Source organism: Mastomys coucha, unplaced genomic scaffold (assembly GCF_008632895.1).
Source record: "Mastomys coucha isolate ucsf_1 unplaced genomic scaffold, UCSF_Mcou_1 pScaffold6, whole genome shotgun sequence".
Classification (NCBI taxonomy): domain Eukaryota; kingdom Metazoa; phylum Chordata; class Mammalia; order Rodentia; family Muridae; genus Mastomys; species Mastomys coucha.
In genome coordinates this window covers 104,460,726-104,476,265 of record NW_022196912.1, presented here as the reverse complement: position 1 = coordinate 104,476,265, position 15,540 = coordinate 104,460,726, and the positions used below count along the sequence as shown (strand labels likewise).

General features: G+C 39.8%; 1 protein-coding gene across 29 annotated transcripts in view; it reads right to left on the bottom strand.

Annotated features, from left to right (window-relative positions):
- Positions 1-15,540, bottom strand: part of Nrxn3 (neurexin 3) — a 1,683,426-nt gene that overhangs the window by 116,334 nt on the left and 1,551,552 nt on the right. The gene's annotated exons all lie outside the window — the stretch shown is intronic.

Here is a 15,540-nt window from a genome sequence, read left to right as displayed (position 1 = left end):
GAAGAAGAAGAAGAAGAAGAAGAAGAAGAAGAAGAGGAAGAAGAGGAAGAAGAGGAAGAAGAAGAAGAGGAGGAAGAAGAAGAAGAAGAGAAGAGTGGGAGGAAAGGAGGGAGGGAGAGAGACTAGAAAAGTAGAGGCTAGCCATGGCCAAGTGGAGAGAGGGGAAAAGAGGTGGAAGGAAAGAGAGGGAGAGGTGAGAGTAAAAGCAGGAGTTTAAGAGTAAGAGAGAGAGGAGGAGGTAAACAGTCCCTTTTATAGTGGGCTGTGCTACCGTTCTGTTCCCAGGTAACTGTGGGGTGGGGCATACCTGGCTGTGATCAGGTGACTGTGGGGGTGGAGGCCAGCCAGAACACTGGGAGCTTGGGGCATTGTCTAGCCACAGGATAATGGAGTGAGGGCTCATTGTGTGAGCAGCCTAATGTCTAGGGGTGTAGCTTACTATTCTGTCCATTATAGAATTTTCTACTGGGTCTCTGCAGTAAGCCTCGCTCAACCAAGAACATAGTCTGCCTTTCACTATCCAACATTGCACCCCTACCTCGAGGCTGTGATTGAGTAGTTGTAAAACTGGTTTGTTCTTGCATTTTCCCTCATTATAAGGAGCCTCATGAAGATAACCAGCATACACTTGGCTGATTTATCCTATCAACTCCATAGATCCTTTGACACAGCATGCAGTAGGTACTGTAAACTCAGGGACCAAAGAATCTTCAGGATTCAATCTCCTAGCACTCTCCTGAATTCATATTATGCACTGTATTAAAATGACTCCAAAGACAATCTTTTTGAGTGCTGTGAATCTTATGGGCACAACTCAAAATATAAGATTACCTGACTCTCAGAAGTCTTTGTAGGAAATTCTCACATCCAACACCTGTCTGTCTTCAGGGAATTTGGGCAACAGCTGGGGGACAGACTGAAGTCTTGTTCAATTGCTGAATCATTCCCCTGGCCTCAATTACCAGGCTTTTAAGGATATGACATAATTTTACAAGGACAAACATGGCAAAACCATCTCTGATATTGTCCAACACAATCTCCTCTCATTGTATATTGCAAAGGAAAATGTGTCTTGAATTTTAAAGGATGCTGGTGTGGGAAAATGTTTACAACAATCAAGAGGAAAACTCTGCTATATAGATGCCTACTCAGGTAAGCAGCTAAACAAAGAAATATAGACCTTAGAAAACAAAGAGATAGACAGAGAAGATAGATAGATATAGGTAGATCAGATAGATAGATAGATAGATAGATAGATAGATAGATAGATAGATGATAAATAGATAGCCAATAAACCAGATATACAGATGACAGATGATAAATAGATAGAAGTTAAAAAAAAAAAAACAAAACAAAACACCATAGTGGTTTCTCTTTCCTTGCCTTCTGTTTCTTTTTAATTACTACCATACATCTAGCTTAACAACACACAACAAAAAGAAGTTATCTAGACATTCACCCTCTATCCCTCAAAGTAAAACATGAATTTCCCTTTGGCTACTAGAGTCAAAAAGAACATTTTGTAGGTGTTTTCTGTATAGCTGTGTAGTGTTTTTAGTATGGCTTTGGAAGTGAATTTTGCTATTTACCCACTTTCTTCCTCAAATATTTTGGTTTACTGCAGAGCCTCCAGCAATCTTTGCTTTTTTGGTTAGAAATGTTTGATAGAAATGATTCCCTATAGAAATAGGCTTGAGGGCATCCCCACCTCCTCCACTCAGCTTTCCCTATGCCTTCCCATTCATAATTTTTTTCACAGAAGTGTCCACTCCCCTCTGCTTTGATGGCTATAAGTTTTGCCTCGCTCTTAGTGTAATGACTTGATCACACCTTCCTTCCGCCATTCAAATCCATGGACATTAGCATTAATTCGAGGATAGGTTGAAGAAATTAATCTTTGTTTCTTATGGTATGTTACTCCTCATTAGGGGAGGAAATGTAGAGGCAATTGCTTTTCTTCAGCACTTATCAAGCATCTAATGAAAAGCAAATTTTAAAACATTGCACTGAGGAAGCTAAGAGCCAAGTGAACAGACTGTCACCAAGCAATATATGAGGGAGCCCAGAGACACACAAACTCACTGGTTGCATAAAACTCCAAAGCCGAAAAATCTAATCCTTGGTATTCCAGAAAATACTAGCATCTGCTGAGAGGCGGGAGAGTCAGATTATGCTCATTTCTGCATGCAAAATATTCTAAGTGCTTACACACACTATTTAACTCATGGTATCTGTGAATTTGTTAAGGAGTACACATTATGTACAAACCAACAAGAACCCCTTCAAAAACAAAATGAATAAAAATAAAGCACATTAATGGAGTAGCAAAAGAACTGAGGATCAGGAGTGATGGATTACAAGACGAAAGGAGTTTGGATCCCCAGAACTCACACAAAAGCCAGACACAGGCATGTATATGTCTAAAAGCCCAGTGTACTCCTACTAGGTGATGAGCAGTGCAGATAGGATTATTGCTGTAAATGCAGGAATAAGCTTGTTTGGATGACACAGAGGTGAACGAGAGGGACTATGTCTCAAACAAGGTAATAGGAAAGCTTGAAGGGCTAAAACCTGAAGTTGTTTTAGCCCTTCCACATACATGCCAGAGAACATACAGGCTCTCATGTGTGCACAGTGAGCACAGGACAATGCTAGAGAATGAGGGGGGGGGAAGAGGAAGGGGGAAAGGAGGAGGAGGAAGAGAAGAGGAAGAAGAAGAAGAAGAAGAAGAAGAGGAAGAGGAAGAGGAAGAGGAAGAGGAAGAGGAAGAAGAAGAAGAAGAAGAAGAAGAAGAAGAAGAAGAAGAAGAAGAAGAAGAAGAAATAATTCTTAGCAGAATTGTACACTGATGACATATAAATATGCAGGTATATGCAGGTATATGATGTATATGTATATGTGCATATATGCACATAGACACAAACCAACTTAGGGCTCTCAAAACTTCATGCTTTTTAATACTTATATTTGGTGTGCATGTGTGTATATGAATGCATGTGTGTATGTGTGTGTGCATTTGTGTGTATGTGTGTGTATACATGTATTATGTGTTTAATAATAGATTAGCTGAACAAAACTCATGATTTCAGCCAGGTCCTGATAAAGGGCAAAAGCCTAAAACTACACAAACACATTGAGCAACTGCACTCAGTCCTCAAGATATGGGTTATAGATATGATCTTGAAGTTCACTGATTAGGACCTGACATTTCAGAGAGAAATAAAATTAAAATGTATCCTAAGAATCTGACACCAACCTGTTGTTAGCAATTACATCATTGGATGCCTGAAAACTGGTCATGTGCTTTCAAGTTCATTATTTCTACCCTGTAAGTCCTCACCAGGAAATCTATCAATAATCAGTGAGGGTAGGCTAGAACCCCTTCCTATGGGCAATGTCTTGCTGGTTTTATTCACTCCTTCTCAGGAAGTCAGAGGATGGTGCCAATCTTCAGAAGGGAAAATAACACAGAAAGAGAAAGGAAGGGAGTCAGAAAACTAAAACAAGGGCCTCAGAGAGCTTTGCCCACATGCACAGTGAGAGAGGACAGGCAGCAGTTGTGAGGCAGCAGGTACCAGGGTCCAGGAGTTAAGACATCAGCAGGGTATCAACCAGGAAACAATGGAAAAGTTAGGCTTCCTGTGTATTCTCTCTGAAAAGACTTTTACATGTGTGCTACCATGACTTGGAGAGGTGGGGAGAGAAGCTAGTGAGATAATGAAGGTGCTCATTACCAAAGAGCTTCAGAAGAAAAGAAAGTTAATTATAACATTAGAACATTAGCCAGGGCCAAGCATTTATTCCATTTTCTTTACAGCAGCTTCCTCAGCTCCTAGAATAGTAACCGATGCCTTCTACGCACTGTGTAAATATTTGTAAAATGAATCAGTTCATGTGTGATCTTCTTACATTGTTCTCAGAAAATGATATTACAAAGTCACGATAATGTAAGCTGTGAATCCTCATTTAACCAAATAATGTGATCGAGGTTTACCGGGAAATTGAAGAATGAGGAAGTTGATGTGGCTGGATGGGAGAAGGAGACAAATCTCTTGTCATTTTCCTGCAGAGTTGTGAGTAGTTAATATGTCGAGAAAGGTAAGAAATGGAAAGCCGGTGCATTATGAAGAAGGAAGCTCTGTAAAATTCCAGGACCAAGAGCAAAAGAGTGCTGCAGAGCGTGGTGAGAAGGCTGTTGCTCTACTCTGGCCTGCTGTCTGTTTTTGTTGTTTTTGTTTTTGCAGGCTATGTGGTGCTGTGTTAAGTGGGGGGTGTTCAGAAAAGAGGTGCTAAGTCAAGATTTTGTGTATGCAAAGTTTTAGATGAAGAGTCATTAGCATCAGGGCAGAAGGCTGAAGTTCATTCATGTGTGGCTGCTGAAAAAAAAGATTACAACAAGTCCTGAAGACTATTTCCCCTCTGTGACTGGGAGGTCCACCCTGGCTATCCAAAGTTGAGACAGCGAGCAGACGGTTTATATATCTCTTATGTCACCACCCATCACTTTGATTATGCATCACCCTAAGGAAGAGATTTAGCTTGGATAAGTGATCCTTTAGTTAAAGCAGGTCTTGCTGATGGACTCAGGTAAGACCTATCAGCCAGCACTCAGAGCCACTGAAGAAAAGGATAGCATCTCATTTTGCATCAGGGACTGCGTGGGCACTATTTACTCCGTGGATGTACTGTTTTGACAAAAGTAAAATTGAAATGTGAAAGATAACTCCATCCCAGTAGGATCTGCTGAAGTAAAGGAGCCTGAGGCAGGAGGATTTGAGGCTAGCCTGGACTACACACTTTAGCTGGGCAGTGATAGAACATGCCTTTAATCCCAGCACAAACAGGCAGGTCTCTTGAGTTTCAGGTCAGTCTGAACTACAGAATGAATTCCAGGACAGCCAGGGCTATAGAGAGAAAGCTTATCTCAAAAAAAAAAGAAAAAAAAAACCCAAATCAGTCAACCAACCAACTACCACCACCACTGGCAACAACAAGGAGGGGTGGGGGGAGGGGGGGAGAAGATAGAATACTGGCTGGTTTTGTAGTCCTCTGAGAAAACAAGTTTTTCTTGTTTTTGTTGTTTCCCAAACTCACATACTTGATGAGATACTCCATATTTGTGAAACTAATTATTTTATTTTTATTTATTTGTTTGTTTATTTATTTATTTATTTATTTTATCCAAGTATCTGGCCGAACTAGGCCCTCAATTAATGATGCCACTCACTGGTTGAATTCAAATTCCATTTAAAATTGAAGCTCCATGTGGTGTCTCAGCTATAAATTCCATGACCTCCTAAACTTGACACTGGAAGCACAGCATTTTCTAAATCAGATTATGACACTCTCTGCTTAGGCTAATGAATTTGCCTTTTATCAGTAGATAAACATGCTATGATAGTGTTCCTATTATGGTCCATCTTCCCAGCCAGTCCCCACCATACACTTCAGTGCTAAAGTTAGCAATAATTTACCCATCATCCTTTGCTGAAGTAACAGGTATCAAGTACTACTTTATATGATACTTACAAAAAAATACACCACCCACGCACACAGAGTCAGAGATACAGAGAGAGACAGAGACAGAGACAGATCGAGAGACACACACACACAGGGACAGAGAGAGACAGAGACTACAAGTAGTTCAAAAGCTTGAAACCAGCCATGATATGGAGATGCTTATTAATGAGGAGGTTCAAGGCAAAAAAAAAAAATAGTCCATCCTGTCTTTTGCATAAGTGATCACGGAAAATAATTTTACAGGCTACTTCTTATGGATTCTTGCAGATAAGGACTGAACAACAAAAACAAAAGAACATGTGCAAGAATGTATATAGGGAATAAAAATGAAAAGCAGCAGAACATAGAGACACAGATGATGGCATCTATTATTTCAGACATGAAAAAAAAAAGCGATAATAAAGAAAACACACAAACCCTCAAATAAAGAAGAGCAACAATGGGACCCTCATGGAGGTCAGTTCTGTTTAGTAAAAACTATCTATTCTCTGTGTCCTTGTTCATTTCTCTGGCATGAAGCCACTTGCAAATGTCTCCTTTCCCCGTTGCCAATAGATCACACGTTTCCTTACAGGATAGATAGGGTAGTAAGGTTCTAATAATGGTTCTAATAATAATGAGAAATGGCCCTAGAGATATATTTCATGTGTCTTGCTCTCTCCTTGTCTTCCTTCAACAGCACAGTTTCCCAGCCAGTGGGGCATTAATCATTGGAACAGCAGCTCTAAGATAAAGGCTGGGTGAAATTTCATTGTGTATTACAGAATGAGTTGTGGACACACAAGTATGTGTCTCTCTCGGTATCTAGTAGGAGGGTATGGAAGGGCATAGTAGAAAAAAATCTGTCATTTCATATATTTATACTGTTCAAGACCGTCAGGACCGGCTTCCCATTGTTACTGTGGATTAAAATCATTCACGTCCTTCTGATTCCATTGGAGGTCAACTCTCTAAAAGGGGAATAAATATTGTGACATAGTAAATTCTTCCTTATTTTTTTCATCTGTCTTAGGGGTATGAAGCAGAGGGAGGGACAGGAAGAGAGAGCATCAAGAATCAGTACAGCATTGTCTGATGGGGAGATTTTTCATTCTTAGTCCTTCTTTGCATATCTATTCATTCACTTACCTAATGCTTTGGGTGAGTTCAACTCTTCCTCTTGTAGAGCCCTGAGCTACATTTGCAAAGATTTTTTGATATGATGGGTAAAGAGATGCTACAGCTACTCATGATGGAGCTGGGAATATATATAAACTCTTGCCCCATAAACTAAGCAGAATGGAATAAATCCTCAGGGAGGTTGTGCAGAATCTCTGGCAAGTCTCCAATCCCAAACAAGAGTTTGTTCTTCAGGAAGATCACTAAGTATGCTATAGGATGTTAAACTTAATAAGCATTATTTTTCATAATAAATGCAAATGTATACAAATGTCCTCTCTTCTCTTTCTCTCTTTCTTTGTCTTGTTAGTCCTTGTTCTTTTTGTGTCTCTATGTATTTATCTCTCTCTGTTTCTCCACCTCTTTCATATACAAAGAGAGAGAGGGGAGGGAGGATGAGAGGAGGAGGGGGAGGAGGAGGAGGGAGAAAGAGGGGGAGAGAGAGAAAGATGCCTAACCAAATAGGATGATAGAAGGAAGAGGTTTCATTATATATACAAGCCAATCAAATTCCCATCAAGCAATTCTTTCTGTGAATGCTAGTCCCTGCAAACAGTGTGTATATAATTCTCCAACCTTTTCATCCTAGGATGATGATGAGAAAAAATCAAAGGGAAACTTATTTCTCTGTTTAGCTAACAGTAGCAGCTCTCTAGAAATGAAGGCTTTAATTAGAAGGTTTCAAAAGCCAAGGCTTGTCATAACAGCACCAGTGTTTCTCCTTTCTCAAGTCATTCAGACAGGCACCAGGAAGGTATGAGAGCCTCCCACCCTCCCACTGTCTCATCACAGACGGAATGGAGGTACTGGTGTTGAGATCTGGCTACTGATAATTGTGCTTGAAGATGGAAATAGGTAGTAAGGCATGTATTATCAAAGATAAAGAACCAAAACCTATCTCTGGCCTTCCATTTAAATTAGAATCAAATATTCCTTTTGATTCCTGAAGAAACATTTATTAGGCAGTATATCTTTTACACAGAAGTGGCCATTGCTGGAACATTTGGACCAACCTAAGAAAAAGGGATGAATTATGAAAAAAAAATTATATTAATTAAATCAAAGGCACTCTGTTCATCTTTCTCAACTGAAGTCATCCAGTTTGCAAAATGGTTATATAGTTGTCCAAAATAGAGTGGATAATGATCTACTCAGGTATTGTGAAGACTCTACAGGATAAAACTAACTCTTGCTCATTCTTGTAAAATGTGGTCCTTGATAGATGAGCAATAAGAAAAGCTTTATTAACCAGAGAGAGTTGATGTCTCTAGAATTCTAGCACTTGGGGTAGGCTACTGTTGTTGTTTTTGTTTGTTTGTGATTTTTCTGTTTTGTTTTGTTTTGAAGAAGGGTCTTATTCTATAACCCTGACGGCCTGTAACTTTCTATATTGATGCTATTAGCCTCACAGTTGCCTCTTGTCTCTGCTTCCTGAGGACAAGGATTATAGGTCTACATCATCAAGCCTGATCTGGATTCATTATTTACTCTACCATCTATGCCCTCTTTTTAAAGCCAGGGTGTCATGTAACCCAGGCTAGCCTCAAACTCACTATGTAGCCATGTATGACCTTCAACTTCTGATTTTCATGCTTGTACTTCCCAAGTGCTGGGTTGTAGCTCTCAGCCACCAATGTCTGGTTAGCTCTAGCACATGCTAAGCAAACACTCTATCAGCAGCAGTATATCCCTACTCATAGGACATCTTATTCTTAAGCCAAGGAGTTATGAAAAATAGCCATGACCATTTCCATAGATGAGCCTCAACAGGCAATGGGCATCTGAGCAGCAGCAGCTAGGAAGTTTGAAAGCCTCAGCCTATGACTGTTAACAGACATGTGTGCTCTTTACAAAGGAATGATGGATTGTTGCCTGCTTTTTCTTTCTAACAACACTCATTATTAGTATATGATGGATACTACTACAGGTAAAAAAGGCTAAATGTAACTAGAGCACTGTGATAGGACAGCTAATGGGGTAAGGACTCTGACTTTGGTCCTGGCTGAGTAGCCAGTTAGGTGATTGCAAAAATCACCCTGATCCTTATGGGAATCTGAGAGCCAAACCAATACTTGCTTCTATCTGTTCAGGTACTTTTCAACAAGATCTAGCATGTCATCAGTAGTTTGGGTGGGAAATCTATCCTAACAATCCTGTAATCCAATTAGACAGGCATCTCTATCACCCCCCATGAGAATATTTGAAGTCCCAGTCTATCTGCTATCAGGACCCCTCAGAAGATCCCTTAAGACACTAGATATCAGGCCGGACAGTGGTGGTGCATATGCCTTTAATCCTAGCACTTGGGAGAGAGAGGCAGGCAGATTTCTGAGTTCAAGGCCAGCCTGGTCTAGAGAGTGAGTTCCAGGATAGCCAGGTCTATACAGAGAAACTCTGACTCAAAAAACAAAACAAAACAAAACAAAAAAAGAAAAGAAAAGAAAAAGAAAAAAAGACACTAGACATCTCTCTGGGATGTGGCTGTCGCAGACCTTGAAACTAATATGTAAAAGGAGCAATAAAAAGAAACTATGCTCAGTTATCTCCCCTCAGCCATGTATACTGGCAATATATAAGTCCTTAAGACAAAGGCCTACCTATAGTATTTTTCCCCTTCAACTCTTTCTGCCTCCCTCTCCCTCTCTGCCTCTATTTATCTCTCTCTGCCTTTCTCATTGTGTTCCTCACTTTCTTTTTAATCTGAACTTTCCAGAAAGAAGCCATTACTAGAGAATCTTACCAGGAAACAAGTAAATTGGAGTCCAATTTCCTTCCCTCCACATTATTCTCAAAAGGGGAAAGGAGGGTATCTGTGTGAGGGCAAGAAGAACACAAGAGATATTTCCTGGCTGGCAGCTAAGTCTAATTAGACTGACAAATCTTCAGCGCCTTCCCTAGCTATGAGGCTTGGCAGGAAAGCAAGGAGCCTGGAGCCACACATTATGTAAGGCTGTTAATCAATATTAGCTGAGCCCTGATCCTAAAAATAAACTTTCCCAGGGGGGGTTGTTGTCTAGTGGTAAAAGGAAGGGAACAGAAACTGTGGATTCTTTAACTCATTTGTTTCAAGCCCATGGCAGTAGGGAAAAGAGAGAGAGAATGGAAGGGGATCACTCTCCAGGCAAGTATTACCATTCTTGATACCTGCTATGATCACAAGGAACTCCAGGCCTGGTACATTTGATTTACATCCCAAGCTGAGACTCATAGATTATTCAAAGAATGTGGAAAATAGTTGGTGACCTATTCTGGACCTCAAAAATCCTACTGATGATGGTGTACTGTAAATCTAAGTGCTATGTGTTTTCCTGAACAATACGAAATTCCTGATCTTTCATCATTTTGACCTACCGAAATTGCAATTTCATATTCTTTAAACTAAAAGTTTCTCCATATATTCTGACTGATCAACAACTAAGGTGACCCCTGCTCAAACATATGGACATTTCTGGTAAACCTCTGTCTTCATTCTCGAGGTAATAAAAGGTCCGAGTTATGTTAGCCTTTGCGTGTGTAGACCAAACAGTGCTTGTATTGATGGAACCCTCAGAAGTGTTATGGTCAATTAAGGTACATGAGTCTGGGCGAGTCTTTTAGGTGGAGGTGGGATCCTAGTGTGAAATTCTTCAGTGAATGTAGATGAATGACTTCCCATGATCATATTTATTACTCTCAATATAACAAAAGGGAAGCCACACTTATATCCCTTAGGCAGATAATGGAGCCAGTAGAGAGAGACTGGACTTACCTTAAGGCATATAGGTAAGTAACTAGGAGTAAATGAGTCCTTACTTAGAAGTTCTGATGGCAAATCCCACCATCTTTATTTAACATAATGAAATTCCACTCAGAATAGATGAAGTACAGGGGCAACTCATTTTGTTTCAAGCTGTCATTTTTTAATAATAAGTCTGAATGTATTCCTAACTTTCCATAGACTAAAACCGAGGAGCCCAAATAAAGAATTTCCACTTAGGGACTATTGTAAAATCTGAAAACTTAGAGAGCCTTTCTGGAACTTTCAGAGGTAGTTCCCATTCAATCATTGCCATCATGATGCTTGAGATAGAGTGAAATCTCATAGCCTTTCATCCCACTGAGTATTAGGACACTTCCAATCTAGGCCGAGCATCATGACTTTTCTGCCTATTATCTGGTGGTGCACAGCCTGGCCAGTGTCAAGGTGACTTTACCTAGGCCTAGGACACAAAAAGTAGGTTATGATCAGTTTCTTGCTAATAGCTTATAAACAATTCTAAATGGCGATTTGCACAGGACACAGTGAGCTCCTTTTTCTGCTGATAACTACTCAGACTGGAAGCCAAAGATAAGAGAATTCACATTTATTTTTCTTTTTGCAACTATTTTCCTCTTGGCCTGTGCCTCTCTTCTGGGAGCATTTTGGCTGGAGAGACTAAAAGTAATGAGAGTGGTGAAAGACTCTTGCCGCTCACATTTTTCTTTAGCACAGAATGAGGCAAAGAACCTGGAATACAGACTGCAGTGAGATGTTCCATTTTAGGACCTGTCTCCTCAGTGTCTTTGTAGCTACGCAGCTGCACTGGAGTTAGTGAAATTCCTGTGTGGCACTGGGGGTTGGGTTGGGGCAGGGGTACAGTTTGCTAGTAGAGCTATTGTCTAACTCAAAGGAAGCTCTGCACTTGATCTCTACCACTCCTACCACTCCCACCGCCCCCACCACCCCCACCACCCCCACCACCCCCACCACCCACACCACCCCACTACCCCAAAGGTTTTCATGTTATTTCTCTGGGTAATCCTAGATTATGCCCACAGATAATTCAATTCACTCTATTCCTCTGAGTACTCTCCCAGATGTAGAGGGTGAGCTTCAAGCTAACATCCTCAAACTCGGGAACCTTGCAAGTCTTATCTTTAACTTACACCATAGTTTACAAGACCTAGACTTTCTTCTTGTCCTGGTGCATCACTCCTTAAGGTCTCATTTTTATGAGAATCTCATCTATGGTAATGCTCCAAGTTATTCCATACACTACCTTCCTAATACACGCCACTACTCAGAAGTTACACTGAGAGGCCTTTTGTCTTCTTGAGGTTATTGGCTCCATGATATAAGTAATCTAGATTTCTAATTTTGTTTGTAACCTTCCAAAATATTTGCAAATTGGTTGATTTCATGACATGGCATATTTTCTAAAGTCCACTGAACTCTAAAGTTGGTTTCATAAAATCTAATGTAGGTAATGAGATGACAGAGGAGTCTATTCCTGATGTTATATATTTTTTGATTTTCCAAGATTAATTTTAGTATCAAAATTTTACTTAGATACTTCTGAAATATCTCACTCCCTGACCTGCTCAGAACTATAGCTACTAATATCAATAGAAGTAGTCCTTGCTTGCTCAGTAGATGATTGTTTGATTTGCATACCAAATGTAATAATAATAATAATAATAATAATAATAATAATAATAAATTGGCAAAACACTGACAGTCTGACTCTGAATCATATATTTAGTGCAGTAGTTTTCCTGTTGACATGATAAAATGTCTGACAAAGTAAATTAAGGGGGAAGGCTAGCTTTTGGCTCCCAGCTCCAGTGTATATTATGATAGGGAACGCAGGGCAGCTAGAAAATAAGGTAGCTGGTCACATAGTGTCCACAGTCAGTAATTATTGGGAAAAGAATGCTTTTGGTCAGATGGCTGTGTCTGTTTTGATTCGGCCTAAGACTCTAGCTAATGGGATGGTCCCACACATATTTAGGGTGTGTCTTTATACCACAGCTAACCTAGAAAATCACCCACATAGAAACCCAGAGGCTTATTTTGGTAATCATATGAAATGCCACCAAATCTTCCCTGAAATTGGAAAAGGCTAGGAAACTTATAGCACAAATTGATGTAGTATAGACAACATAAGCTTAGGTCAAGCCAAGGCTATGAGCAACAGATGGCTTCTGCTTTATGCCCATTTCAAAATAGCCTGCGGGCACAGAGAGCAGCCACTTTGCTAAAGAAAGCCACTAGACCACAGCTGTTCCAGAGCAAACCCCTGTCTGTTTAATTAGTGGAAGCAGAATTGCCCCCACCAAACTAACACCAATGTCTGACTCTGTAACTTACGATATCAGTGACAAAGCTGGTTTTTAGCTGTAGAGTTAGGGTGAAAAAAAATTGCTTTTAGCAATACATATTTAAGTGTCACGTGATCTATGTGATCTATATCACAGTAGTGAGAATGGACTAGGCATTAAACCCAGGATATCTGTCTCAGGTCTATTATATGTTACACTTATACCAGTGGAAAACACTGTCTACATACCCTGATTACTTTATAACTAGAAAATTATTGCAGCCATTATGCTTCTCATTATTAGGTGGCTATAGTATAGCAAATAAAGCTTGTCTGCTCTCTGACTTCTACAGTGCCTGTTGAATACCTACTAAGTACAAGACTTTTACTGAAGATTATTATTTGCCCACCTAGCTTCTTAATGTGCACTTTTAGCTGCTTTTTCACCCTTAAATTGAGAGGAACATCTGGAGGCATTCTTTTTAATATAAGGTCAAGATCCATTGCTTGGGCACAATAGCTGTGAGTAATTTAACATAGTCCATGCCATTCACAGGCAATTCTGTACTCCTATCAGTAACAGACTGATATATCACAGAGATCAAAGTACCAATTACTTCCAAAAGACTGGAGCATTGGAGAGCTGTATCAACTCAGAAACGATTTGTTCACATTCACACACAGCTAAGAGCCACACTAAAAGCACTTTACAGTTTTCCTTTGATCTGATGTGAGCACTAGCCAAGGTCCATCAGAGATGAACTCCTCAAAGGAAGTTTTCCTGGCTGATGCTTTAGGAAAGAATCGGGGAATTTTTTTTTTTTTTTGAATAGTGGCATTTTTTATATTTCTGGTCACACATGCTTAATTGTTTTTCTCCTAGAAATGTCACATTTTAGGACAACCACGCTTTAATGATATTATCAAAGCGTGAAAGCAAAGAATGGAACACCGCTTGTAAAATGGTCTGCATGGGATTTCAGAGAGATGAAAACTGAATGATGGACTGGTGAGCCTGAAATTTAATCTTTCCTATTTTCTATTCTTTTTTTTAAGTACCTCTCAAAGATTAAAGCTATAGGAGTCCTCTTAATCCAAGAAAATTGGCTGGGTCATATTGCATGTATCTGAAGCTACCTACTATGTCCAGCATCTAAGACTTGTCCTAAATCATTGGGTAGGCTTGATGCAATCTGTAGATGGTACTTAGGCCAGAATAGACTTGACTATGAAGTTTTTAGGTTTGCATAAAGCATGGAGCAAAGTTCTTGTAGCTAGTTAGCAAGAACAAAAGTACCTAAAATCTTCCACAATATGTACAATATGTCTTATCAAGTTTCTCTTTACACAATCCTGGGGTCTTTGTATCCTTCAGCCCAGAGCTAATCAATTCTGCTGAGCTCCTAGCTTTCCTCCAAGAGTATGTATTTATGTACCCGTGAAAACAAGGAGTGTCAACAGATTTATATCCCATCTTTATAGCCTAGCAGAAAGAAAACAGAGAAGCATGTAATGATGTAATCCAATTTTCACCAGCATCTGAGAGAAAAGCAGCCCACAAGAGGAAAGCTGTTGGATAGGGCTTTCACTGGGGCTTACTTGCTCCAAGAGACAACCCAGGCTTAGAGATAAATCAGTGATAAGTTTTATGCACCTTGAAATCCATCCCTGTCCAGAAGCTCTGGATCTCTTGGGTTGTAGAAAGAGTTTAGGAACTCAAACAATCTGGCCCCCTGCACCTACATTTATGTATTTGTTGTGAGAGGGAACAACCAAAGACAGAAAATTACCACAAATTGAGGCAATTCCCCGAATCCCTGTGTAGCATTAAATCCACTTGTGGTCAGGGAAAATTTGGTCCTAAGGCAGAATCAACCATTCCTATGGAGAAAAAAAACGTTTGCTCTTCTGTTTCCCACAGAGTTAGCAGAATATACTCTGACAGAAATGAACCAGGTCTTCTAAGACCTGTGCAAACAGAACTATCCTTTTACGAACAGTAAACAGATCTATGCTTGAACTATAGAGAGTCATAATAGAAATATATATTGCCTTTTATCTTCCTCTCAGTGAGTAGAGTGAGGTGTCAGGAGTTATTGCTGTAATATCAGCAGAGAAGTGCTATTTTTCTCTTTCAAGCATGTACATAGGTATGCATGGAATAGCACCCATGATTACAGGACCACTCTGCTAGCTAGGTTCTAAGCAGCCTTTGGAAAACATATAAAATTGGTTGATAACATCATCAACACACACAGCTTCAAATTGTTCTTAGGAATCATGAAAGAAGCTGTCTGAATTTCTGCTCAAGTTCATAAGGAATAAAGAAAGACAACATGTTGCCATTACAATGAAGTCACATAATTTAGAAAGGTAAAAACAAAAAATAAAAAATAAAAACACACAGGTGAGTTTTAACTAATAATTCACTCTAAGTTTATACTGTCCACTGGAATGGATGGAAAGAGGATGTCAGGCACTCTGCTGAGCTCCTGGATCACGTGTGAAAACTGAGAAGCAGAAGGGACAAGGACTGGTATGTTGAGTTCTTCAAACAACTAACTAGGGTAGAGATAATTACACCACCCCCCCCCCCCCCCCCCGCAAGCACTGGCATGCCTTCTTTGATGCCAAACCATTTAAGGCTAATAACTCGATTAACCTCCTCCCCCCTACTAACTAGATTTATGAACTGCCAAGAGAGGCAGCTAAGTATTAAGCTTTTGCTTGTATATAATTACTTTCAAGTGAAAAAAAATGCCTTACTACAAAAACCAAGAACATTTTGCCTAGCTAAAGTGAA